The 26,700-nt window shown below is 47.3% G+C and overlaps 1 long non-coding RNA gene across 5 annotated transcripts; it reads left to right on the top strand.

Annotated features, from left to right (window-relative positions):
- Positions 1–939: 939 nt before the first annotated feature.
- Positions 940–26,270, top strand: LOC129785353 (uncharacterized). Of its 5 annotated transcripts, none has more exons than XR_008749292.1 (7): positions 940–1,391; positions 13,092–13,239; positions 17,530–17,824; positions 18,755–19,240; positions 19,762–19,808; positions 22,550–25,212; positions 26,032–26,270. It is a non-coding gene; the product is annotated as an uncharacterized LOC129785353 (long non-coding RNA). The 5 variants fall into 5 exon arrangements; XR_008749294.1 differs by having other exon boundaries at positions 17,530–18,954; positions 19,056–19,240; XR_008749293.1 differs by adding an exon at positions 16,057–16,117 and having other exon boundaries at positions 17,530–19,240.
- The last annotated feature ends 430 nt before the right edge of the window (positions 26,271–26,700 follow it).

Raw genomic sequence — 26,700 nt, 5'->3', positions numbered from 1 at the left:
AGAAGCTGTGCCCTAACAGGCACCCATGGGAAGGGTGACGGAGCAGGCGGAGCACCAGCGTAAGTCTCCAGGCACCACCAGCCCACCCTGTCTTTGCAGGGTTCATCCATCATAGCAGCTGCAATGTGCAAATATTTACCGGGCAGGGCTTTGGCTGCTTATCGAGCTAGCAGTGGCTGCAGGCTGGTCACAGCCTTCTGATGCTCCCTCCACATAGGCTTTGCAACCACCCACGCTTCCTACATGGGTGCTCCTCAACCAAGGCAGAGCACTGGAGGAACCTGCATACTCTCCTCCTCTCCCCACGCGCTGGTCCTGCACAGCTGCTCTCCCCAGTCAGAGAGCCATGGGGCTGATCTCCAGCCCCACAGCCAGCCGTAGGGCTGGGGTGCTCTTCACCCATCCCATGGAGACGTGCCCCAGAGGAAGCTGCTGCTCTAAAACTGCCATTCTTTGTGAAGCATCGCTGTAGACTTTCCTCCACCAGTCTACAAATATGAAGCTAGGGTGAAAGTGTCCACTGTCTGGTTCCCAGGAGCAGGTGCTATTTGCACTGGGTCTGGAGCCAAGGGAGCAGGGAGAGCCCCAGCACCAGCGGCTGCAGCGCTCGGGGCCATGCCCAGTGCTGGCAGGAGCAAGGCGGTTGAGGCGGCTATTAGAAGCTATCATTAGTCTTCAGCCAGGGTGGCTGCAAGACAAGGAAGTGATTAGGAAATGGGAATGTGAGTGATAAGTCATCTATCAAAAAGACTTATTAACCTAAATGTGTCAAAGAAGTTTCCACTGAAAGGAGGAAATTTATTTTTTTTAATTCGGGCTGGTTTAAAAATGGAGAAAGACTAACTTGTAATTTATTATTATTTTTTTAAATGTAACCAACATTGCTTATCAAAACTTCAGATACGACGTGCTTATTTGTTCACTTGCCTCCAGCTTGAAAACAACCAGCAGTAAAGAAGGGCAGATGGGACCACAGGGAGAGCAGGGCGAAGAGTGTAACTTTTCACAGAAACTCTTGTTCCTGGGATTCCTTAGATGTTTTCTAAGAGGCTAACACCGCTGCATCGCTCCCTGTCTGCCTCTTGCTTTCTCTGCCTACACAGTCTCTTGCAGGCAGATGCACTTGCACTGCCTGTGCCCCAAGCTGGGAGGAGGTGAGCCAGCGCAGCCTGATAACTACGTAGCAGCAGTTCGCTTGGTTCCCATCCAGCTGGCTCGGCAGACCGAAAGTGCACGAGTGTGTCTGTCAGCGAGGACTGCAGACAGAGCCTCGTTGCCTTTTGGTGTCCCGGAGATATGATACGGGACCTTTAGTTCTGCTAGGAAAATACATTCAGCTCCGGAGGCAGCTCTGATAGACGAGCGCTGGTTAATCTTGCAGCCTTGCTAAGGTAAGACATCGATGCCTGCCCTGCTCAAGGTGACCACATCTACAGCAGATGACACAGCTGAGCGCAGCCTGTGTTACAATGCCGTGGCAGCGGTGACGCCGTACACTGATGTTAGTTTAAAGCAGGAGGAGGTTGCCTGCATGAGGAGGACACAACAGAGAGCGGTGGCTGAGGCGATGGTACCAGGTCCGTGCACACATTTATTTTTCCAGCTGTACCTCTGCTTGCTGAAGAAATGACTGCATCTGGCTGCCCATCGCTGACATCCCCTAAATATTCTGGTTCCTCTGCTCATGGTGTGGCTAGCTGAAAGGGATCCCAAGCAATTTAAGCCACAGTTGTGTAAATGGACAAAATCTTGACTTTTTTCAAGCAGGACTTCTTTGAGAGAAGTGGCTTAGGCAGCGTTCCCATGAGCAGATCTGAGATGGTGAGAACCTCCAGCAGGGAGGCTGTGAAGAGCAATTATTGCTGAACTAGCTGCTCTTCGCAGACTCGCAGCCTGCAGCTTGGACCAAGCTGACACCCATCATCTCAGTGCTGCAGCACCCATGGCACCTCCGGCTCAAGGAAAGACTTTGGAGAACAGTAGGTGAAGTTTTCCTCCTGTGCCCACACTGCTGGTGGCTGCATCTCACCATGACCTGATGAGCATGGTTGGCCTCGTGCTCTCAGGTACAATGGCCTGCATGATCTCTTATGAGTGAGAGTGCTGCTGGTCCATTTATCTAGGCCAATCAATCTCTTCCCTGAAAAAAATGATTGCACCTTTCAAACAACAATACGAAATCAGCAGAAGGGACAGCGGTGAACCACCTACCTCCAGGAAGCATGGCCAGAAGTGTGAGGCTGTTAATAGGAGAGGTGTGCTGCTGTTCACGCACACGGTGTCTGCTGCATAAAACCAAATGAGATAGCAGTTCCATGTTTGATTTTATTTCTTCTCACTTTAAAATATCCTGGGTGAGAGTCTATATGTTAAGATGTCTTGGTCCATGTGATACTGAAGAAAACCGGTGAGTTTTGTGGTCTGGTGGGCCACATCAGTGATTTCCCACAGCCAAAACCTGCTACATTAATATCTACATCTGGATGTAACATTCTCGAAGTAATTTCTGCTTGGAATCTAGGACTTTAGTTTGGCCGTTATAGAGAGGTTTTAAGATGGCCTATCTTAGGAAAGGAGTTCCTCTCCTAAACTTCAGGAATGTTCATACATGGGGTTTTGATTTCAGGCCAGTCTGTGTTTCAGATCTCCCTGGACAGGACAAGTATGTAATTTTTAGTCTCTTAGGGGAAGAAAAAGCAGAAGATTCCACACTAGGGTGACTTTTTTTTCCTTCCATCAGACTTCATTCTGTGTAACCCACTTAAGTCTATTAGCTTTCTGCTTTCCGTGGCAACCAGGACCTGCCATCTTTCTCTCAGGAGCGAGTGGCTGGTGGTCCCCATCCACCATGTAGGATGCCTCCGCACGGCTGCTGCCACCGCTCTTCCTCCGGTATCCTGCGAGTTGTGTGTGGGATTGGGGCTGGGCGGAGGTGACCAGTGCCAAGGTGTGATGCTACCAGGGCTGAACGTTTGCTTCAGAGTCATAAGGCTGTAAGAAATCAAGCAGCACCAGATCATTCCAACCCACTGCAACAATTTACTGTGGAACCAAGAAAGAGAATGAGCCACAGAGTTGAAAAGGCTGGAGCCAGTTCCTGTTGTACCCCTTGCAAATTCATTCCTTCCCCAAGCAGCAAAAAATAACCTGGCTCTTCCACTCCCTCCGACAAACTCCAATCATTTTTATAAGCAAATACCAAAAGCAAATCAAAATATTTTGGAGGTCCCGAAATGTTGATTCACTTCATGTTCCAGCCGTAAAGGAAACAAAGGGCTAGAGATCAAAACTGTTTTCATAGTCTTGTCTAAAATGGGAAAAGAAATCATGGCAACTCAAATGTGTTTAGATAAACTTTGCCTCTATTTTTGAGTTTATGCCTGCCTACCATGTTACTTTACAGGTGTTGATTTCTGTCAGCGCCAGAGGCGCGGATGCTGTTGGTCTTCTGCTGGTTAAGGCCCCTTTGTCCAACTTTTACAAGACCAAGAGCGACCTGCCCTAAGTTTGCAGGACCAAGGAAGCCTCTCGGGCTTTTCAGAGTTGAGGTCTGCAAGGTGCTGCCATGGATTTGGGTGCCTGTTGGAGCTGGGTTTGATGTTTGAGCTCTCTCATCAGCTGTTTCACCCCTCAGGGTGTTCCCAGACCACAGGGGTAGGTGGGGGCTGGTGTCAATCCTGCTGGAGGCTGGGTCCCTCTGGAGCAGCCTGGCTGCACCCACGCTGCATAGCTCTCGACTTAGGTCTTTCCTGGGCCATGAGTTATGGCCTTGACACATCGTTGTTATTTTTCTGTGGGGTTTTGTTTCTTTTTTTAAATTTTTTTTTCTTCCTCAAAAAGCTTGAAGAAATGTGTGTGTGGGCGTTGTAACTAGACAGGCTGGTGCTTTCCTAATGTGATGGTATGTCTTGCATGCTCTGGGTTATCGTGTAGGAATATGCAGAAGAGGTTAGTGTGGAGGGTCCCAGAGGAGCGCTGAAGGGCCATCCCAGAAGAAGGGACCAAAACTGGGGCCTTCCACAGCAGCATTGCCTGTCTTGTGGGAAATGTAGGGTGGCAGTCCCACCATATGTGCTCGTTTTTCCTTCTGGAAGGAAGTACTTTGAGCAAAGTAGGAGCAGGTTGCCCAGAGAGGTGGCAGATGTCCATCCCTGGAAACATTCAAGGCTGGTTTGGATGGGGCTCTGAGCAACCTGATCTAGTTCAAGCTGTCCCTGCTCGTTGCAGGGGTGTTGGACTGGATGACCTTCAAAGGTCCCTTCCAACCCAAACGATTCTATGATTCTATGAATATGCAATGTGGTTGATCAGAGACTTAGGGCCTGGCAGTGAGGTAGGAAACTAAGCTATCTGTCAGTGTAGACATGCTTATTTACATTTTAAGCCATAATTGCATTGCTGGGTTTCCAAGAAAAGACGGGAAAAATTAGTCTTCTGGATTCAGTGGCTGTGCTGGAAGAATTCAGCCAGAGGAAAGGAGGAGGAAGTGACTTATTCCTCCTGAAAAGGTAGTGCGGTGAAATACAGCGTGAAGTTCAGCAATGGTAAATATAGCTAAATCAATTGAGTTTAGTTCATATCCTGAGAGCCATAAACGTACACAGGTGAAATTTTATGAGCTTTTAAAAAGAACTTTATGAGCTTAGAGGGAGAAGCAGTATAATTTGAAACCAGCAATGGAAAAATAATGTAATATGGATTGTGGCATACCTAGAAAAACCTGTTAACCTGTAGAAGAACCGTAAAGCATCAACAAGAAGAGACAGAGGGACCTCTTTTATTCTTCTCCAGGACCTTGGTCCAATCCTCTTTCGAAGCTGTAGTACCCATTGCAATTACTCTCTGGGCAGTCCAGGAGTCTGAAGTACTTGTGAGCCAGTGTCTCAAAGGGAAAAAGTGAACAAGAGGGAGATGTGCAGCCTGGTAGGGTCTGCTAGCTCTCCAACACCGCACCCTCTGGTTTTGCTCCTGGGAACTAGACTTTGCCCCTCTGAACACTTGATAAGAAGAAAGCAATGCTCTAGGACATTTAAAGATGCCTGATCTTGTCTGCTTGGTCCGAGAAGGGTGGCCTGTAGCCTCACCTGAGACATTTGAATACCAAAATATGCTGTCTCCAGAAGCTCTTCTTCTCTTCTATGAGTCGATTAAGTGCCCATAAGAGCAGAGGAGGGCTCAGAGCTGTGCAGGCTCCATCAGGTAACTGGCATTTAAGAGACCAGGACAGATGTTCCCCTGACCACTGACTCGTCCTGGATTCCTGCTGAGCTCTGCTAATGCCTCAGGTTGTCCTTGGTACCTCCTGCTCTATGCTGTGTTTCGGCAGAGGCTATCGGTTCCTCTGATCACAAGCCAGGCTGAGGAAGCTTTTGGGGAGGGGAGCTCGCTTGTGGCTTAGTCAGTGACAGGCTGGTCAGCTGTGCCATCAGCTGCTGTTCAGCCAGCGGCTGCGGTGAGACAGGGCCGAGAGCCATCCCTGGTAATTACCAAGCTGACTGAGCAGTTTTAAGTAGCAGCACTTCTACAAGGTCAAATAACCTGACATCATGGGTGAGTGGGATGCGGCGCGGGTCGCCTTGAGCTGGTGCGGTCCTGCTCGCTCCTGACAGTGCTTCCTTAGACCCCTTGCTCTGTTGAGTGTGGTAAGGCAGGCTGTGCCCTACAGTTACATACCAAAGAAGAAGTCTTTGCACCTAACAAACCCAGTCCGGTTCAAAAACAGACATTCAGGAGTGGATTTTCAGCAGACAGCTAGATCTAGAGCAGTAACTGGGGCAAGAGCCTATTGCTGACCTCGTCCCACAGGCAAGAATTTATGCTAGAAGAGATGTAGCCACCCAGCACTGCATTTGAGACATGGTCTTCTGAAGCGAAGGCTTTATTCCAAATAAAACATTTCCCCCATGTCACTAATCAGATCTGGCTTTTACAGAGAAGCCATCAACAGAATCCTCGTATGGTGCTAATATCTGAGCTTTGCCTTCCTCAGTTGTGTTTGGTTATATATGTGTATATATATATATATATATATATATATTTAAAGCTCCTCTTGTTAATGCACCAAGTATGTGCAAGCAATTAACAGAAGATTGTGTTTGATTACAGCTTACAAGAAAGTCTCCAGAGTAGTGTTGATTACTTAGTGAGCAGCCCTTTCAGCCATGAATGGTGACCTTGGCAGAAGGTCCTGGAGACCATGGAATTAATTGAGAGAATTTTAATAAAGGCTGGTGCATGGAAAAAAAAAAATATCCATATGAGTAGTGCATTGTTTGCTGGTGACGATACGTTTGGCAGACACCTATGCCGTTACAAATTCAGATACTGAGTTCATCGCTGAGCTGTGCTTTCAGGGTACATTCGATGACACGCTAGAGAAAGGCAGCTTTGGAAAATGTTCTTTGATATATTCTGAAAGATGTTTTGCGGTTTAACAAAAGTGTAGGATCGCTTAATGGGAGTTTGTTGTATTTAGCCAGATGCTTTCTTGGAATAGCGTTTTTCCATGGCATCATAGTTACAGAAGTGGTTGCGAGCACATTTGCTAACTCATGTGGCCTGAATGAGTTTTCTTAATGAAAAAAATAGCTGTACGCGTTGGCTCTATTTGCTGCTGTTCCTTCATAGTTCGCTTTTTGTGCGTGCTCTGATAACTCCCCATGTCTTTAAATTCACTGAGCCTAGTAAAGGGGGAAGAGGAGAGATGTTAGCGTGGTTGTAACTCCCTACGCAGGCATGGCTTCAGGGCGCACATGTATGTGCTAATACTGTCACATGTATGGGGTGTCGCACAGTGTCTGCAGCGGTCACATCATGTACCAGCAAATGGTGTGTATTACCGGGTGCTTTTCCCCAAAGTGACAGTACTCACCGAAAATAAAGGCTGAAAGGAGCCTTCATGCCCTGACTTCTCTTTCTCTGCATCGAGTATACTGAAGGGACAGCTGTATTATCTCTCCTTGCGAAGCTGTAATTAAGCAGTTGCATCAATATCTGTTCAGAGACCCTGGCCTCTGTAATTATAGAACTGTGTCTTCTTGAAACATGAGGCCCAGGTCTGTGGGGAACCCTGAGCAGTCCTCTAGGACCTGAGGTTTTAGTCAAAGCCCACTGAAGGCTTTGTTACTCTTTGTACTGGCTTGGATGGGGTTTAGATCGAGCTCCTGAAATCCAGTGAGTTTAGGTAAATAGGCAGCAGTAACAAGTTGTTTCTCAAAAGCTCGTTTTGTCATCAACAGAAAAAAAGCACTGCAGATGCTCAAGATGCATAATTCAAGCAATTCAAGCATTTTTTTTTTATAATTTTCTTTTGAACAGAGAAAACATTTTCTCAAAAATACCGGAACTTGGAGGGTTCTGTCAACTTCAAGCAAAGCTGCCCCTGCTTCCCCATCTCTCTTCTGACTAGAACCTACTTTTTTCTCGCTATTTAAGGTAAAATGAGATGTACTATTAGCACAGTGCAGGAAGATTTACTCTAAAGGGGATAAAAACCTGAAAATGTGGGCTAGACTGGGAGCCAGCATGTAACTGGCAAGTAAGCAGCCCGCTCCTATAGCGTGGGTTTGAAGTTATGCTCTGCTTGGGCTTTTATGCTTATTTTTGTTAACGTTCTCATCAAACGCCACCAAGGGGCTAGAAAGGAGCCAAAATATCCTGCCTGAACACCTGCGAACTTTGGCTCTGGAAGCTGATGGGGGCATTGGCATGATGGATGGGAGCGCCGGCGGCTCGGCGCGGTTTGGGGCTGGGGTGCGAGCCTGGCACTGAACTTGGCCTTTTGGGAAAGGCCAGCTCTTCCCTGCCATCCCACCACGCGCCGGGATGAGCCAGGCGACGGGGACAAAGCGTCACACAATGAGGAGTGTTAATATGAGTAATTATTGCAGTATGTCACTGCGCTATTTTAAGGCTGCTCGCTGCATGCCAAAGAGCGCTCTGGGCAGGGGTTTCGTTACAAAATCCTGCCAAAGCACTTCCTGAGGGGAACGTGATAAATATAGATAGCAGAGAGCCGGTCTGAATCCATTACAGTGCATAGCAGCGGTGCGCATGCCTTAGGGTCCTCAAGGCTCATAAAGCAGAAGATAGTTGACTTGGCCGAGGTCCCTGAATGATTTGACTGACTCCAGTGAGGGATTTTCAGGTAGCGTTTCGATATGGTATATAAGACACGCCGGGGAATTGGCTCCCAGCTCTCCCTAGCAGTGCTGCAGGGGTCACTTTTATTTCTGGCCCTTGATTAATGGATCCCTGTCAGATGTTTTAGGCCAGTCGCTTTTCTCTTTTGTTACACAGCTTCGTCGCTGACCATCTGCACAACAGTGCTCATTGCATCGTGTCGTGGCAGAAAAAATAAAGAACAAAGGAAAAATGTCTGGCTGCTTTTAAACTCTGTCTTTAGAGTGGGACCGTTCTCAATTGCACATGTCCACAAGCAGCATTGCCGCTGGTTTTGCAAAGCAGCTCTATGTTCTCCTCACTGTCCCCTGGACTGCCAGAGGTGCCTAATCCAGCTGTTGTATCTGCAGTGTTGTCTAAGGACTACGGAGTGACTCTGACTGCCCGTCTCCCAGGGCTGTCAGACCTTGACTTTTCAGGTCATACAAAGTCATGACTGCGCTGAAGTGTCTGTACAGGGGGGTCTGAGCAGGGTCACCTCGCCTGACCCAGTCCATCTGGTAGCCCTGATGCTGTGGCAGTGGGGACCACTGTAAGCCAGTGATCCCATGGGCACAGCGAGGGCTGTGATGGCTGTGGTGTCTCTGAGAATAGCCGCAGCACTTCTGAAGCAAAGTAGCAGGCCTCGTAGGATGGCTGCGTACTTCATAAAGGCTGATTTTCACCACCACTCCTGTTGCGCAGCACTCAAAAGTGTCAGGAGGTGTTTTGTGTCTCAGTGGGGTAGTGGAGCTGGGGGGCAGGAGTGTCCCCATGGTGATGCAGGAGTGAAGACCTGACGACTGTGTTACTTCTGCTTGGAAACCTGAGGTCCCTCCTCCAGGATCTGTCTCTGGGGGTTGCTGACACTTGTTTCCCTATGTTGATGTTGGTTGTGGGCTGTTGGCAGAGTGTGAGATCGATGTTCGATGTGCCTGTCCTGCTTGGCACCAGCGCACCCTCTGCTGAGTCCTCTCCTGCTCCAGACCCAGTGACCGAGGCTGTTGTGGAGTCTAACTTTAGCAGGTCTTATGCATTTCTGAAGCTGAACATTGATTTATTTAGTTTGAAACTTTCTTGTCTCTAAGTCTGTTGGACTCTTCCATGGAATGCTCCTCCAAGAAAGCCCTTTGAGTCCTCTCCCCATCCTGACCTCATAAGTGACTTCATCTCCTCTCCCAGCAGAAACCAGGGAGCTTGCTCAACAGATGAAGTCATGAGGAGCAGTGGGGAAAGCTAAAAAATGGGGGCCATTCTTCCTGCAGGACATCCATTCAGGGACAGCAAAACACCCCTTCTGTAATAATTCCTTGCTGTATTTCCCCTTCTCACCCCATTTCCCCTAATGTCCTGGCTCCTGAAGCCACCTGAGAGAGCTCTGGGACAGGCCCTGTGGGTTCCTTTTTGCCATCTCCGTTCTTCTCTGTTCATCATCTGCCTTCTCCTGTTCCCCCATCCCAACCAGGCGCATGTTTCACCATCTCCGCACTGTGCAGGTCTCTCCCTGCAGCACGTGCAAGGAACGGAAACATAGCAGTAAGTCAAAACTTCCCATACCTTCCAACAAGTGCGTCGTGTTTCATATGCTTTTCCAGAAAACACCCATGTGCTTTGAAAATAATACTGCCCTGATGGCTCTAAAGGCTCGAGGAGAAGTAAAACACTGCTTAGCTCATGGAGAGGGGTGATGGTGCATCAGTAGCAAATGAACTTTGGCGTCTGTATCTAGTAGACCTTATAGCTGTGTGGGCTGCAGAAGGAAAGACACAACATTCATAGTTATTTTCAGTTCTTTTTCTTTAAGGGGTAAGGCTATCATAAATTCAACATTGCTCGTACTAGATAAGGGGATGGGTAAGTATGTGTATGTGCTTCTTGATATTTATTATTTATTTTATTATTCATGACAAGAAACCTGGATCAAAGTCAAAGCCTGTTCACTTACCTCCTGTATAATTACATGGGAAAACAAAACCCCAAACTGCCTTGTTAAAGTCTAAGAGATCTGATTTGCTCCTAATTTTGTTACAGGGCAATGCAGACCAGGTATCTAGTAATAAGTCTGAACAAAAATGCAGGAAAGGGTGTTCCAGTGAGGTGATGCCTCTTTGCAGCGTCTGCATTGTTTTGGTTGTAAAGAATAGCAAGCGCCTTTGCAGTAGGGAAGATGTCTACTCCAGCAGTTTTGCTTCTCTGCAGAGAACTCCCTGTACCTGCCGGGAGAGCTGGATCAGTTGACTGCCACCTACTCTGTTTAATCATCTGTTTTTGTGAGTGCCGAGAGCTGGAAAACAGGAATAACAACATATTTAGAAGTCTGATCCTTTCTCATGACCCACAAAGACTGTTTCCACCGCTCATTCCAAAGGGAGAGCTGCAGGTAGCGGAAGTGGAAAAAGTTATGAGGAAAGATAGCTGTGAAGGTTTGATTTGAACATGTTCATCCCAGCTAAAAACAACGATTATTTCCACTTCCCACCCTCACTGTCCCAAACAGCAAACTGACCCGCAGCTGCGTGTGAAGACATGCTTTTGACATACTTCTCTGTAACGCACGTAAGACATCAGGTGGGAAGGGAAGATTTGGGAATCCCACCTTCTTTCCATTCCACCTTCTTTCCACCCTAAACCTCCCCTGTTCTCTGAGGTCCCTTCTCCTCTACAATGCACACCTTGACTCCTCCGCACCGGGCTTCAAAGGAGCTGTTTAAAAAATGGTGAGTTATTCCAAGCCCCAGAAGTTACCATCTCTTAGCCACAACTATAAAAAACAAGACCAACCATGGCAGAGAACATGCACCAAATAAATGCCGGAGTAGCTCCTGGGACCTGTCACACTGGTGTTATGCCTATTGCACTTTCATTTTATCCCTTGGTTTCGTGCAATGGGACTAATGGGTGGGCAGACCAGTCTGCAGCACAGAGAACTGATTTTGGTGACAAACCCTGACTGTCGCCATGGGACGTAGTGACCTTCAGACTTGCGTACTTGCCAGGCCTACAGCCATCTGTAACTGAGGAGAAAAGCTTCTTGAATAGAAAATTCCAATCATTGACCTCATTAGGACAAAATTCATATTTTGTGGGGGGAAAAATGAACAGTAAAGAGCTGCAACTGGGAAGCACAACCTTGAACTGTGACCAGAGGGGAACTGGAAAAACCTGGAAGTTATGAATGAATGTCACATTTTTCCCTTATACAAAATCTAGCATTTTCTCTAGAGATTGGTGATTTGTCTATACTTCACAAAGCTTACAGCAGCAGGCCTCAGAGCTGCATTTTTTAACATTTTGATTTGTAAGAGCCTACAGATTTCCCAGCAGCGCTGCTCTCATAGTGAAACCAAGTCTCCTGCCAGCATACCCACTTCTCTTAGTGTCCTGTGCTGGACCCCCCCCAGAGCTACTTCAACACCCTTGGGGACCTGCAACAGGGTGAACACCTCTGTTCTCCAGTTCTGAAGCAGCATCCCAGTTTGAGGATTCTTTTCCAACCTGAACAGTGTGCATGGAGCTTTGGATTATATTGGAGAAGGTGGTGCTCTGTCTCCATCGTCACCTGCCCAGGAGAGCAATATATTGCTTAAGAGCAGCAAGTAGGGAAGCAACGGCTGCTGTCATGGCTCAGCATCCTGAAAACTCCCCAGGGGCAGAGAGCTCCTCCCCAAGCAGAGTACAAACTATGCTTGAAATGCCTTTTTTTTTTTTTTTTTTTTTTTAATTAAAAAATACCGCTCTGATCCGCCTTTGCCACAGCACAGATTCCCTACAGGCTGAGCAGTCCCTATCCAACTGAAACACATGTTCAACAACAAGAACATCCTCTGCCAGTTATTTAAGCAAAACGCCTAGTGAATCTGTCGGTGTGGGAGCTGACTTGGTGCAGACGAGCCTGGAGCTTGTCTGAGAGATTGGGGTCTGTTTGCCAAGCCAGTGGGACCGCCAGGCAGTGACACCGGTTTGGTCACAGCCAGTCATTTTCTCTCCGCCATACTGACACAGAGCCAAGCATAGCACTGGAGAGCTTCTCCAAAGCCACGTAGCTCGTGCTGCTGGGGACAGCCAATTTGAAACCCCATGCACATCCAGTTTGACCAAGACTCTTCTTGTCTGAGAGTGCTGGTGACCGAGACCAAGGCTGAGCTCCCATGGAAATCACACCAGTGACATGCTGTAGGTCCTTGGCCAAGCAATGTAACTTCGCAGTGCTTTGGTTTCCCTAATTGTAAAACTTAAGTAAAAACTTTGAGGTAGTGTCTGACAAAAAGCTGTAAAGGTCTGTGGAACTCGGACTCCCTCTGCTCCAACAACAGAAGATAACCCAATTCAATCAGCTATACTGCAATTCAAGGGCTAGTCAATATCTGTACACCTACAGGAACACAGTAAATACTGTGTACATGCTATGGAGTGGTACCTCCATTTTTTTTCTCACTTGCAATTCTTTAGATATTTTTTTTTCACCCCTTCTCTCTTCTTTTCTCTCTTCTTCTCTCTTCTTTTTGTCCCTCTTGTTCCTTTTGTTCCTGTTGTCCCTTTCCTCCCTTTTCTCTTTTTTTTCTTTTTCCTTTTGTCTTTATTTTCTTTTGTCTCTTTTTTTTTCCTCCTTCTCTCCCCTTTTGGCTAGTAGTATGCATAGAGAAGGTATAGAAAGGGCAGTAGAGTAGCAGCAGAGTATGTGTATAACTTTAGCTTTCCATGTATCGGGCTGGGTGAGCCACACGAAGTTCACACACAAGCACCGGTTCCCAAACCCTGGAGAGCCTGAGAGTTCAGGTTGCTGCTTGACCATTTGGGCTGCAGAATCCCTTAATAAAAAGACTGGTTCAGCTCTTAGAAACATCCCCTTTGCAATTAGCTTTCAGACTTTGGTCTGAAAGCAGTGGCTAACTGCTTTCCTCTTTTTTTCCCCCTTCCTCATCTCACTTCAGAAAATCGTTGTTCAAAGCTGTACCAACTGCCAAACCCAGAAGAACCTACAGCTCCTGCCCTGTTCTGTCCGAGGGCGTCACTATTGCTCTCTCTGGGGCAACAGCCTGGCTACCATCCACATGCTTTTTGCTACAGCCACAGAAACAGGTGAGTGCTCTGTTCAGCACAGTGGTGGTAAAGGTCAAAGCCGAAGCAAATCTGGCTTTGTCTGTTGTGGAAGCACCAGGCAGGTGGGAGGGAACAGCCGCACAAAGCAGCACTGGGTCCTGTGAGCAGCGAGGTACCACAGGCAGAGGGGTGTCCATCCTGTCAGTCAGTAACTAACCTTCTAGAGGCTGGGAGAAGGACACAGCCCCAAACACACATTCCCTGACACACGCCATGTCCAGCAGAGGAGAGATTCTGCTGGAAACCCCCTCAGTGATACCAACCCGCACACCTGAAGCCCCGTGTCCATGCCTGTACAGAAGACTCTGCAGTCAACCGGCAGCCTGTTTATCCCGCTTATTCCCCGAGTACCCACTATTTTTGTTGTGTCCAGTAAGAGCCAAAGGTTCCTACACTGTATCGAAGGAAGTCAGACTAGAGGAATGATGAAACGTGGACGTGCAGCAGCCAGCACGCGGGGATGCCATGCTGCTGCATGCCCTGCTCGTCTCCCAGGCCGGCGTACAAGCGCGGCCGGAGGGAGGCTGAAGCTCCCTGCAGATGCTAACGGTTGGGATCTCAGTTCGGCATGCTCTGGCTGCACCCTGGCAGCCTGCTCCAGCTGCAGACACACATGGATTCTGGTGGCCAAAGCCTTCGTCTTTCCTTAAGAGGTTTTGGTAGAACAGTCTGTGATGTTTTTTTCCAGTCGCCATAGGTTTTCCTGGTACAGTCAACCCGCTTCATTGCTGTCTTGCATAGTCACGTGCATTGGGGTGAGCTTGGCGTTAGGTGCATTGTCAGATTTTTTTTCTACAGCTGTGCTTTTCCCTTCCATTGGTAGGGTATCACAGCCCTTCACCCCTCTGCCATGAGCTCTGCCTTCTGCAGTCTGGTCCTCGCCTAATCAAGGGAGACAGCTTTCCTGTTGTTACTGTTGAAGCTGCAATAAATAGCATATCCATTTCTCCATTTATCTGCTTTTTGAAATCCAGCCTGTAATGCCAGCAATAATTACTCTGTTTCTATATTTAGAGATCATCAGCACCTCATGAATATCAAATTGTACTGTTATTATCTCTGTACAATATGGGCCAGTCTCCCATCAGTGTAAACATTTATAACAGTGATTATCGGTAGGACTGCTAGAGATCCCAAAATAGACAAGGCTGAACAGGAGTCTGCTGTTATTTGTTTACTGGGAAAGGCAGGGGGAGAGGCAGAAGAGCCAGCTGAAGGCCTGATAGCACAGAGCCCACCTCCCACCGCTGTGGGGAGGCTGGTGCGTGGGGAACCCGACCTGGCAGGACCATTAGGAGCAAGTGCAGAGCGCCCACCGAGGCCAAGCACCACCTGAAATCCTCGGTGCTGGGCTGCCACCTGCACAGGCATCCTTCCCCACAAGCAAATTCCTTTGAATGCTTCCTTAGGGTTTGTTTTCAGTCTCTTCCCTTGTCCGGGAGAAGGTGATGCTTAAAGTTCTAGTCTGACCAGTTTGGTAAATCATAGAATGTTAATTTATAAATTAGGGACTCAACTAATTTTACTGTCAGTGTTTAGCTGGCCGAGGGGAAGCGGTTGATGTCTCTTTGTGCCAGGCAGTGGCTGTGTCTGAAGGCCTTGGCCCCCCCCCCGGCAGTGCTTGCTGTTGGCTTGGCATGAAATCGTGCTCTGAGCTCTGGCAAACAGCAGGATGCACAGACAGGAGGGTGGCGAGAGCCTGCTGGTACATGGTAAGGGCATGGGGTGAATGCCAAGGGGTTTTTGCACTCACTTGTTGGTTTGCTCATATTTTGATGGATGTGCCGCGTTGCATTGAGAAGGGCTGATGGAAACCTCTGTCAAACAGCTGAAGCTCAGTGGATCTGGCTGCCTCCTAAGAGACCTTTTCCCTCCTCTGAATCTCCAGCTGAGGAGACTCCCAGGGGACAGTCACCCCCTGCCATCAATCTTTCAGAGCTGTCAGGGTGCTTCAGTAGCTCGGCTCTTGGCATCGTTTTCCAGCCCTTGCTTGCCCTGATGTGGCCCTGGTCATATATACTTTTTTCCATCTGGATTCATACCTCCCACCACAAAGGCTTCACTGTCATTAATAAATGCAATGCTTAATTGAATTACCTTTTGCTTTCCCTCGCTTTTCCCTAGATTTTTCGCTCTGGAGTGTTTACTTTGCAGCTCTGTTGCCACCTGGGCATGGCTAGGCAGAGCCACCTCCTGGCAGGATGGCAAGCAAAGCTCCCAATCTGCTGGCCCAGTACTTGCTTCTGCACAAACGTTTGCCCACTCTCCATGCCACATCCCCAGCCTCCAGGCTGGGTTACATCTTTCCACCCCAAAATCTATGCTTCATAATAACTGTTTTGTATATACAGTGGAGGTGCCAAAGCCCAGGTAAGAGAAAATTGCATCTGGTTCATTACCAGGGCTTGGAAGATGCTCGGTGGGAGAGTGACCAAAGCGCTCAAGGGTGGGCAGGTGAGCTGCTTGGCGACAGGCTGGTGGCACTGAGGGACACCAGGAAAATGGCAAAACCCCGTGAGCACAGGCAATGCTGTGAAACTGCAAGGCTTGTTATCCCACAGTATTTTACCCCAGGATAGCAGCATATACACACCCAAGTGCACCCTTTAATGTCTCGCTCAAAACACTTCAGTAACACCAAAACCAGGCCCCAGCTCCGCATTTTCTGCTCCAGCTAGAAAAAAAGTTAGTAAATAAAGCTGGCTTCTTATCGGTTCCTTGTCTCTGAAAGTGCTGTAATATACCCGCCCGGCAGTTTCTGTGCTAGCTGATTTTTAGAATCAGCTCTCTTTTCAGAGAAACCTCTGCCAGAAGAGGACATGACTAAGCAAGAGAGGAAGCTCAACTGCAGCAAAATGTGAGTGAAACAGAAGATAATTACCGAGTAAACTAGTACTTGTCTGTTCAGCAGGGGAAACAAGTCTAGATCATTCTGGGCAGCTTTGGAGGGACCTCGCTGGCCCGGGGAGGCGAGCAGTGCCCGGAGCAGGAGCGAAGGGCTTGGGGCTGTGCAGGGCACCTGGCGCTTTCATCTCTTGCACCAGGGGATGTGTTCTTCCAACAAGAGAACTCTTGTATGCATGTTTGTGCTGAAGAACGTTGTCTATGTTTGGTTTGGAAAAGCTACACTTGCTTAACAAAACCTGAATTTATCCCTGTAATCCTTCCCTGCATCTCCATAGCCAGATTGGAGCAGCCTGTGGAAAAAATTCCTGTCTATTTTCAGAAATAGATAAAAGCATTCAGATTACAGAGTGCAAATCTCAGCTCGAAACGGCTGGAAAAATCCATTCAGCGCCACTGTCACTGACCCCCACGACCTCTCCAAGTAATGAGTTTCAGTCGCCTGTGCCTCCCCCCCACGCTGACTCCTTCTCCTGCCGCTGCTGCCGGAACTGCCCGTGCTCCCAGCATCTGCAAAATGTCAGCCTTGCGTCCCACTGTGTATCCCATGGGGAGCGGGGAAGGAGGTGTTATGTAAAAGAGCGTAGTTTGTGGAAAACGTTATTGATCTCACTGCTCGAGACCATTCATGGGATCCTTTTAGTCTGGCATTCGCATTCACAAATTTCGGACAGCACTGGCGTGCCAAGGAAGAAGGGCTCTTTGCTGCAAAAATAAAAATGCCAGGAATCCGCCTCATTGCCCACACTCCTCTCAGGGCTCTGCTCACTGCTGCACCTGGAGCTGGGCACAGGGTCATCCCCTCCACTGCTGGGAGCTCCCAAAGCAAACGAGACTTTAGCATCACTTATTAGTTCGTGAGACAGAAGATACAACAGAGGGGATTACTGCTCATTTAGAAGGATTGTGTGCTTTAGGTAGCCCCTGAAGCCTGATGAATTCCTGCCCATAGTGGATTAGATGCCCTGTTAGCAAGCAAAATATTAAATACCATTGCAGCCAGCTTACATCTTACTCATATTTTGCTTATGGATTACAGGGTGCGTCTTCGTAATTAATACCAAGGAAGAAGGCATCCAGATGGACTGCAGCTTTTGAAAGATTAACCTTGATGTGATCTCTTTTTTTAATTTAAAACTTTGTTTTTCTTCCTATGATGTTCAGAGCAGACCTGGGATGCTGGTAGCTTTGTGTCCAGCCCGTCAAAGTGTCTAACAGAAATCCTGTGGTCTAGCCTTGGGATTCACACAGCTGATGATCACCGCACTTGTGTCTCCTCTGCCAAAACCGGGCCAAATCCTGGGAGGTTCTGGGGAACCTGTTTTGGAGCTGAGGGTGCTTTAGATGTCTTTCCTTCTGTTTCAGGATGACGAGCAGGACAGGAAAATCTAAAGGAGCATTTGTGTGGCAAAAAGAGATGTTGGAGACATCACCTGCTCCGATGATGAGTACGTGGTTCAGGACGGTGACGCCCCTGGGTGTTGCTCCTAGCCCTGCTAACCAGCAAGGACCTGGGGGAATCAGCTCACTTCGTTAGTAAACTTAGAAATTATCCACTTCGCACAAGTGACAAGAGGCTTAATTTTTATGTATCTGGTGTGGATGCAGAGAGGCACAGAACTGAGCACGCTGCTGGTGAAATACGTGAACAGGGGACAAGGTATATCAGCAGCTCACAACTACACTCATGGGATAATTGGTTCTTAAATGACTTTAAAAGACTTTGAGATCTTTGATTGAAAGACTTCAGCAAGGCAGCAAGTGTGATATAAACACAAATTATGCATCTATTGTATGTCTATGTTCCGAGCTGGATTTATGTCTGTGGACATATACATGCATGTGTACTTGCATGTCCTTTGAAGTTGAAACACATCTGAACTGAACATATAAGTGAAGTGGAGAGTGTGTGCGTGTATGTGTGTATATATATATATATATATGTATACAAACATACACCTTGTGTATTGAACACAAGCACCAAAATACGCTGGAAAGCACAACACACATATTGCACTCTGCCTGCAAATCTAATGCTAAGGTCAGAATTTGTTTTATCCCACTGCCTTATTTTTAAGGCCTAGAGAAATACTCACACTAGCCAAAATAATCCAGCTGTGACTGTTGAGCTCACATCAGTATTTTCCACATTTTTCAAGCAGCTGTCATATAAAACTTTCATCTGCTGCTCAGATTTGTAAAAATGCTAGAATCGCACCATTTTAAAAATGCAAAATCACTCTTCTTTTAAGATATTATAAACATTTTTTTATCATCGCTAACAAGACCTATACTGTTATTGAAAATAGTATATCTGAATCAAAGGGTATAACTTCATTATTTCAGATAATGGTACACAAACAGGGATACCACAGGAAAGGCCATTATTGCCTATAAAGGTTAATTAATTTAATTCCCCTTAAAGTAGTCATGAAGGGATACATATTGATTCAAAGTTACTGGATCTGCATATGTGGAACGCAGGCTGAATATGTAAGCCTGCACTACACCTATATATAGACATGAAGGCATTCATTAGAAAGTGGAACCAAATTGCAGGTTGCAACAAATTTATTTTAAATCCCTACAGAAGATCTGGAGGTGTTTCCATTGCGATCGTGGGTCTGAGAACTATAACAATGCTTTCTTCAAGTAAGAGAAATGAATGTGGAAATCCAGAAGAAGATTCAACTCTGACCCATTTGGAAGATAAAATAAGCCTGTGATATCCTGTTCATTCACCAGGGAGTCATACTTATCACTGAATTGCTACAGCGAGCCAGAATACAGGTATTTATATGTTCTGTATGATCCAAGCGCTTAGAATTGCTTTCGACTGTGGACTTCAGTGGAGATGAATGAAAGAAATTAACAGGACCACTGCGATCCAGGCTCCTCCCGCAGGGTATAATGACCCCCGGAATACCTCCCGTGTACATCATTCCAGTCTGTCCCAGGAGATCCCAGGCATCGTGCAAACCCTCCAGTAGAGAGGTCACCGGAGCCACCGCTGCCGAGCTCCCCCCCGCTGCTGCCAGCTGATGGCCACTCAACAGCGAACAGCCACATGGCGCAGGTGTCTTGTAGGGCCATTCGGATGGGCGCTGTCTGGGAAAAAAAGGGGGGGGGGGGGGGGAAAGGGAGGGAAAAGGGGAAAAAAGCCGGGGGGGGGGGGGGGCAAAAAAGGAAAAAAAGAGAAAAGAATAGAACTAAAATGGAACACTTCAATACTGGTAGGAAAGGTGAGTCCTGTTCCAGACACTCTTCCCTCTGCCCACGTAACGTGTTGTGTTCGGACAGCCGGGACAAGGGCTGGAAGTGTTCTCCAAATGCCGGGTAACGCTCTTCACTGCTCCCCTGTGACACTGACCAGCCAACACGGCTTCCCCTGGGCATCGGCCACTCATCGGAGATGAGCGACTCTGCCCGGGTGAATGCCTATGGACAGTTCGTGTTGCCTCCCTGCTGCCATTTGGACATTCTCTGTCTTTTCCACGTAGTCTCCTTCAGCCCTGGCTCCTGTCTTGCTGCTTCTTGCTCTGGAGTCAAGGCCATGTACAGTTTTTTCATGGCCTTTTTTCTCCCTTTTTTCAACAGGGAGATTTCATGAAATGAGAAAGCGCCTCCCTTTTCTTCTGGGAAAGGTAGGTTTAAGGAGGCTCAGAAGGATTCTCTTAGGTTTTCTGATTATGTTTCTAAGTTTAAGATGGGCACAAAGTATAAATTAGTCAGGTAAAAGGCTGTAACATGCAAAACCTGGAAAACATCCAAATCCCTCTCACTTAGCATTTTCCATGTACACCTTCCCAACCACTTCTAACTCCACAGCTTCATCTCTAAGAGTAATGCTTAATTCTGACTTAGCTGAATGTGGTGAAGAATCTAGCCTAGAGCTAACTGACTTATTGTCCAGCCGTTGGTTGTTTCAGTGAAGTCCGAACAGACCCACTAAGACAGAATGGAAGGGAAAAGCACCAGATTTTGTAATTTAAAAGCTGTCACTCTCCTAAAATTGGCTAAATGGGTTAAACCATCTAGGCTTTTCAGAAGATCAGTGGTTACATCTTCAGCCCCAAATCATTTACAAGGAGTTGCAAATGATGGCACACATGTAGAAATACCTCTCATGGTAAATACTGCCTTGGGCACAACCTAGTCAGCACGAAGCAGCAGCCTCCAAATCATTCCAAATTAGAGTAGGGCAGATTACAGCAACACAACAGACAGGAGAAGTGAGGTTCCTGCCTCCAAACTGGGGTGATGCAACCTCCCGGCCAAGTGCAACTGAGAAGATAAAAACAGTTGTGGAAACTGCAGTCATTCCTTTCCAGCCACCTGGGACCAGAAGCCTTAAGGACCCTTGTGCTCAGGACATACTGATGCAGGCATTTGACTTTTATGACAGCCTCTTGGAGGAAGCAGCATCCCAGTTGCCCGGGAAAGGAAAGTGGTCTGTCTTTCGCGTACCTGGATTGCTTTAATGACATGCCTTAAAGTGGGCTGGAATGGTGTTTCTTCCTCCACCTCAGCCTGTAGGCTCTACGAGGAGCCAAGAGTGTGGCAGGAGTAAATGTAGTGCAAGAGGGTAGACCACACTCCAGTGCCAGTTTGTGGATAACTGGATGTGGGTTGATGGCACGCTGCTGCCTAAACTCCTGCCTCGCAGCTCCACGTCACGTGGCCTGATTCGTCCCAGGGGTGGTGTGGAGCATCGGCGTGTGTCAGCACCAGGTTTTTGGGTGGTTGCACAGGCAGCTGAGAGCTCTCCTACCTGTAGCACCGGCAACAAAGTTTGGGGTCCTCCATCGCAACCTTGGGCATGACTGCTCACTGATCCTGACCTGGCGTAAGGTGCTGGAGCCATGGGGCTCTCCCTGGGGGACCTTTTCATCAGAGAGAGGGAAGGGAGGGAGGTGGACCCCTGCCAATAGATCTGAAAAAGAGGGCTCTTTTGCTCATTATCTGGATATATATTGCCATTGCTGGTTTCGCCTGGCTTTATGACCGTGCTCCCTCTTGCCTAATAAAGATCTGGGAATGCAAGTGAGTGGTGGAAACCCAACTCTTTAAAGAGCTCTCAGGGAGGGTATGTTTAGTTTTCTCAGGTTTCTAAATGGAGATTGGAATTTAGTCCTTTATCAAGAGGGGCCATGGGTATATTAAAGCCAGAGATTTTTCTCAGCTGTTAACCACCTGGCAGAAAGGTTACACTAATTACATGCGATGTATTTTCTCAAATTTTCCTGCCTCTATTACGAACGTGAGGCTTATGTCAGAGGAGCCACTCTGACCACTGGGAAATGCAACCTGTCTTATCCACACCTCAGTTCCCAGATTAACCAGGTGACAGAGAGACTCTCGCCGGAGGCGAGGTAGTGAGACAGAAATGGGCAGGTCACGGAAGGTGAGCGTGGCAGAAGCGATGTGATTCTGTTCCCACAGAGCTCCGTCACAATGTCTGGGGCGGTGAGCTGACCGGCACCGTGCCAGCGGACGGTGCGCAAGTCTGTGTGGCTTGGACCTTGGCTTAGTAGGAGCAATGAAAGCAATTTTTATGCTGTGCAAATGGCTCTCTACCTTCCTCCTAATGCTCCACGGACATTTTTGGGGATTGTGAGAATGATGGGAATGGTGAAGCAGATGTTGGCTTGGTCCAGAGAGGGCAGAAGAGAAAGGAACAACAGGTGGGAAAGAAGCCAGGTCTGTGATGAGTCTTCAAGTTCTCCAAAAAATCTGTGCCCCTCTAGCAAATGCCACAGTGTGGCTAGCCATCCCCTCAACCCCTGCAGCACCACTCATGCAAACTGGAGTGTTTGGCCTTTTATTACTTTCCCTTATGTAGTATTTTGTATGGTTTTGCAAGGGTGCCTCACAACTTGGACATGTTAAGCTGTGGGACAGGCTTTGGTGGAAACTTACGGCGCTAGGATTTTCCTGGAAAGCAGCAGTGTTAATTTCTATTTCCATCCAAAAACAAATTGCCCAGAAGTGACAGTGGCAAAACCAGGTTTTGGTAGAAAAGAAGATCATTGTCATGCTTGAAATAAAGAAGCACAATAAATTGTTACAGTTAAAAAGGGAGAAGAGTAAAATATTTGACGTTGTTCTTTCAAATTGAGACTTAGGCTTGAAACTATACTGTGGGCCGAAACTCTTAGATTTAATGGCAGATCTTCTGACATACTCCCGCCAGATGCTTCTGTAGATTGGAAATGAGCAACAGGGAAGAAATATGGTATTTTCTTACATGATGCAACAAGATGTTGTACTTCCTGGCCACATATAAAATGAATTTACAACAGAAACATGCCAGAAATGCCTGAGGGTAACACTAGCCGTAGCAGAACACTGAGTCTTTTTTTTTTTTTTCCTTTTTTTTCTGCAGCATTGAATAATGGGACTGAATGTCATTTTTCTTAGAACAACCACAGGATGGGTGGCTGGAGAGTGATCAAGGTTCCATGCTTCATAGGGCACATCGGGAAAAAGTTACTGTGTAATCAGATCTCTTGTGCACATACATCCTCTGTCACACACACTATGATAACTCTCGAGGTTATTTATTGCAACAGACCCCTACAGTGATGACATTATGAAATTAATATTATTACTATGAATAATTGCACCATTTTTCTCTGATTCTTGTTACTCTTGTTTTCTGCTAATACATGCATGTCAATGCTATTCATTACCGGAGTGACTGGAAATGTTTCACACGGTTTGCAATGGATAGTTTTAACATACTCCAAGCAAAGGGGAAAAATATGCCTTGACTCTTTTTGGCCTTGAAACTATGCAACAGACTTGCAAAATATTTAAGCACAGGGCTACTAGGTCTCTGTTAAGGTCACCGTAACCTATAAAAACACTCCCACTGATTTCATTAGGCTTTATATCAACACTGAAAAGACCAGAACCATCAGACCTGCCTATTAATCCCAAGAATGGAAAAGTCGGATAGCCAATCTCATAATGCACGTTCAATAATAAATTGACCTGCACGGAGACCTGTGTCTCAGACGGCTGAATGGCAGGGCTGCGCAGTAGGTGATGAAGAACCATGCAGCAAGAGGGGCAGATTCAGGTGCTGGTCCCTTTCAGCTTGAGCAATGCTTTACACTTTACACAGGGAACAGGAGAAAACACCACTGGGGAGTAAGCTGAGAGACCTGGAAGATCTTAATGCCTTAGTTAAGGCTTTTTGCCTTGGTGTCAGCTCTTCCACACTGATGCACATATGCTTTCCTAACCACAATGCTATCCAAAGCCTCCATCTTGGTTAACATTTCATCATTCACACTCCAGGAATTATCATTTCCTCTAGACATGCTGACAAAGCTCATTGTTTATGGCTCACAGCATGTCAGAACTGCTGGTTTTGCTTTGGACTGCAAGATGTTTGGAAAGCCACACGCTTTTTCTGAAGCCGGCTCAGTCCCCTCCGTGCCAGCCTCAGCTGCTGCATTCGCTTTCGCCCAGAACGCTGGATCCTGTCCATGATGAGCCAGAGCAGAGAACGTCAGCTTGAGACAGACCAAACAGCACCGGATTTCACATAATCACAGCCAAATTCTTCCTGGCAGCTACATGTACAGCCTTTCCAGCGGAGATGGCTGGTGCTTTTCCACCTTGCTCCCCTCCTAACCCATGGATCAGGCTGGCTGAGGAGTGAGCCAGCGAGGGTGATCTGGAGATGTGCCCATCATGCTGTATCCCCCCAACGCAGGGGAGATTATGGCCCTTCCTGGCAGCAGTATCGCCCATGGAGGGATTGTGACGGGGGAGGAGGCCATGCACCACCCCTTCTGGAAAAAGAAGTGATCTCCAGCAGTGGTCCTGTGCTCTAGGTCTGCCTGTCCAGCAATGGGGGCAATGCCTGGCTGCTCACTGACCTGCTGCGATGCTGCGGCCATGAGTGGCTGCTAAGTGTTGCAGTTGGAGAAATGCAAGTCACTGTTTATTAGTTTCTGCATTTCATATGACAGGACAGACATTTTTCCGTAAGTCCCTGAAATCTAAACGAACATGGAAAACACAGGACTAGTCCTGCAGATCTGTACAACGTTACCTCTGGCTGCATGGCTGAGCCCTCATTTCAGTCCAGGAGGAGCGAGAGCTGAGTTTTTGATGAAGACTCAATTTCTGTCTTGCAGGGAAAGTCCTGAGCCACATAATCTCATCTTTCCAGCTAAAAGATCTCCTGGATGACCTGTCTCGCTCACAGCAGTACTGCAGGCAGGAGAAGACACACAGCACAGGAGCTGTCTGGGGTGTCTGCACAGGAGCTGAAGCCACTCAAAGGCAGTTCTGCCTGCCCAGGGACAACAAATGGTCCAGGCAGAAAGGGGGCAGCTACATGCCATGAGCAGAGGCAGAGCAAATGTAATGAACCAAGGGCTGTAAGTCCCCCACAGAGCCAGTCAAGGGCTGTCCTCAGTACATAGTGATTTGTGGCCGGGGATGAGGATGAGCAGGGTAATGGCAGCATTCCTCATTACATGGGGCAGACGTGCTCAAAGGTACAGGACACATCCTCCACAGGATGGAGGTCCCTCTGCATCTAGTGGTTGCTCCCAAGGTTGGGTTGCTCCCCCCATGGTAACCCCAAAAGGACTAATCCAGCCCAGGGAGGTATTAAGGAGAGGTGGCACGTTTGTTATCACTGGGAAATCAGCCAGTGGTTTGAATGTTTTTTGGGAGGGCAGAAAACTCCTGAAGGTCACTGGAGCTGTTGACAAACAGCAGCTTGACCACCAAGACCATAGGAATGCTGCCTTTCCTTGTTGCCTGCCAGCATCTCACTCTGTCTCACTTTGCTGCCTTGGCCTGACAAGCCCCCGTGGATGTGACCTGTCTCCTGGAGCTTGTTATCCCATGTTTTATTTGCACCACACTGGATCTGTCCAGGTGATTAAACAAAAGACATATTTTTATTATTGTTGTTGTTTTTACTGTGCAATTGCTATGTCCTTTATTAGGGCTTTGCTTTTCCTGTGAGGAATAATCTCTGGAAACTTGGATAGGATCCTTTGGCTCACACTCGAAAAGGTAATAAAATCCTGGGAAGCCAAAATGCTTCTCTGTTGTTTTCAACAAACATTTTTCCCGTCTTGAAAAATGTGCTTCTTGGTTCTGATTTGTTTCCTGATTTAGGCAAAATTTCTTCCTAACCTGCCACCTTTCTTCCTGTCCAGCAGAGCTGGACATTTGAGAGGCTGTGAGCAGTGCTCAGAGGGCTCCACAGACCTCACTTCTGCTCCCCACCACACTTCTGACTCTCCTTGTAGTTACAAGGAAGCCATTTACTTCCTCATTGCTCCACATTCTCCATTTGCCACCTTATGATATAATATTTACTTACCTTTTCAAAGCATTTTAAATCTCTGTAGGAATGCATTATAAAAGTGCATTAGCGTTATTACTATTTTCCATTGTGTAACTTTGAGAAACGGTTTACATAAGGCTGGCTCCTCTATCCCCTCTCTGACCCCCTTCCATTGTCCTGGTGCTGCTGCCTCCTCCCACAACAGTCATAATTAAGCTCTGGTTTCCCAGTATCCCCCTCAGGCTCTCACCCAGACCTTGGGGAATAACCATCCAGTCCCCTTATCAACAGTCCAGAGGTTAGCACTCTGGATTCAAAGTTCCTGCTGCTTCTCTCTCAGCACCTCTGTGGAACGTGCCTGCATTAGAGTCCCAACACATGTTTTCAGAGGCTCCAGAATTACTTGTATGATCTCAAAGCCCCTTTTTCTGGCATCTCTAAAGTACCCAATCAACAACAGACTTGGGTATTTCCTTCTAAGTATGACATATGACATGAGTTTTATCAGGAGGACATTTGTAACGTTTTACCCCCACACTCAGGCTCAACTTTCACAAAATACAGCAGGACCATAAGAGCAGTCAAGTAGTAAGAGTGAAGCTCCAAATGAGAATGCCGTGGCCGAATGCTGATGTGCTACTGACTGTGACCTGCTTTCTCCACCACTGCATTTTGGTTTTAGTAGGCAAGTCAAATTTTTTTTTGTTCCTTTTTTTTTCTGTCATGCCCAAACACCTATTTCCAGTGAGATATGAAAGGCTGCCAAATAGCAGGCACATGAACTAACACCATGGCGTAGAAGCTTGCAGTAAATGGGCTGGCAACAGGAATCTGAAGGGTGCAAACTAGTGAGATTCCTCTGTGCTCTTCCTCCTCTTTCTGTTCCTCCTTTCTTGAAGGATATTGGTCCGCATCTTTACCGTTTTATATGAAACAGCTGCCAGGTTTCATGCCAGAGGTGACTGCATTTTGGAGACAAGCAAATGTACTGCTGTATTGCTGCCAGATACTGATCTCATGTACATTAGTCTTGGCTTTTCAAATGGCTCCATTGGACTTCGGTGGTGCAGCTCCAGCCTGACCCCAGCAAAAAGGAGATCTGAGCCCGTTCCACTATTTTTTGGCGTTCAAAAAATGTAAAGTATGTGTCTTATAACAATGTACCCATACATTCTGCCATCCTGTTAACTCTTGCCTCTCACAGGCCCTCT

Source organism: Falco peregrinus, chromosome 11, assembly GCF_023634155.1.
Source record: "Falco peregrinus isolate bFalPer1 chromosome 11, bFalPer1.pri, whole genome shotgun sequence".
Lineage (NCBI taxonomy): Eukaryota > Metazoa > Chordata > Aves > Falconiformes > Falconidae > Falco > Falco peregrinus.
This window is presented reverse-complemented; position numbering and strand designations above follow the sequence as displayed.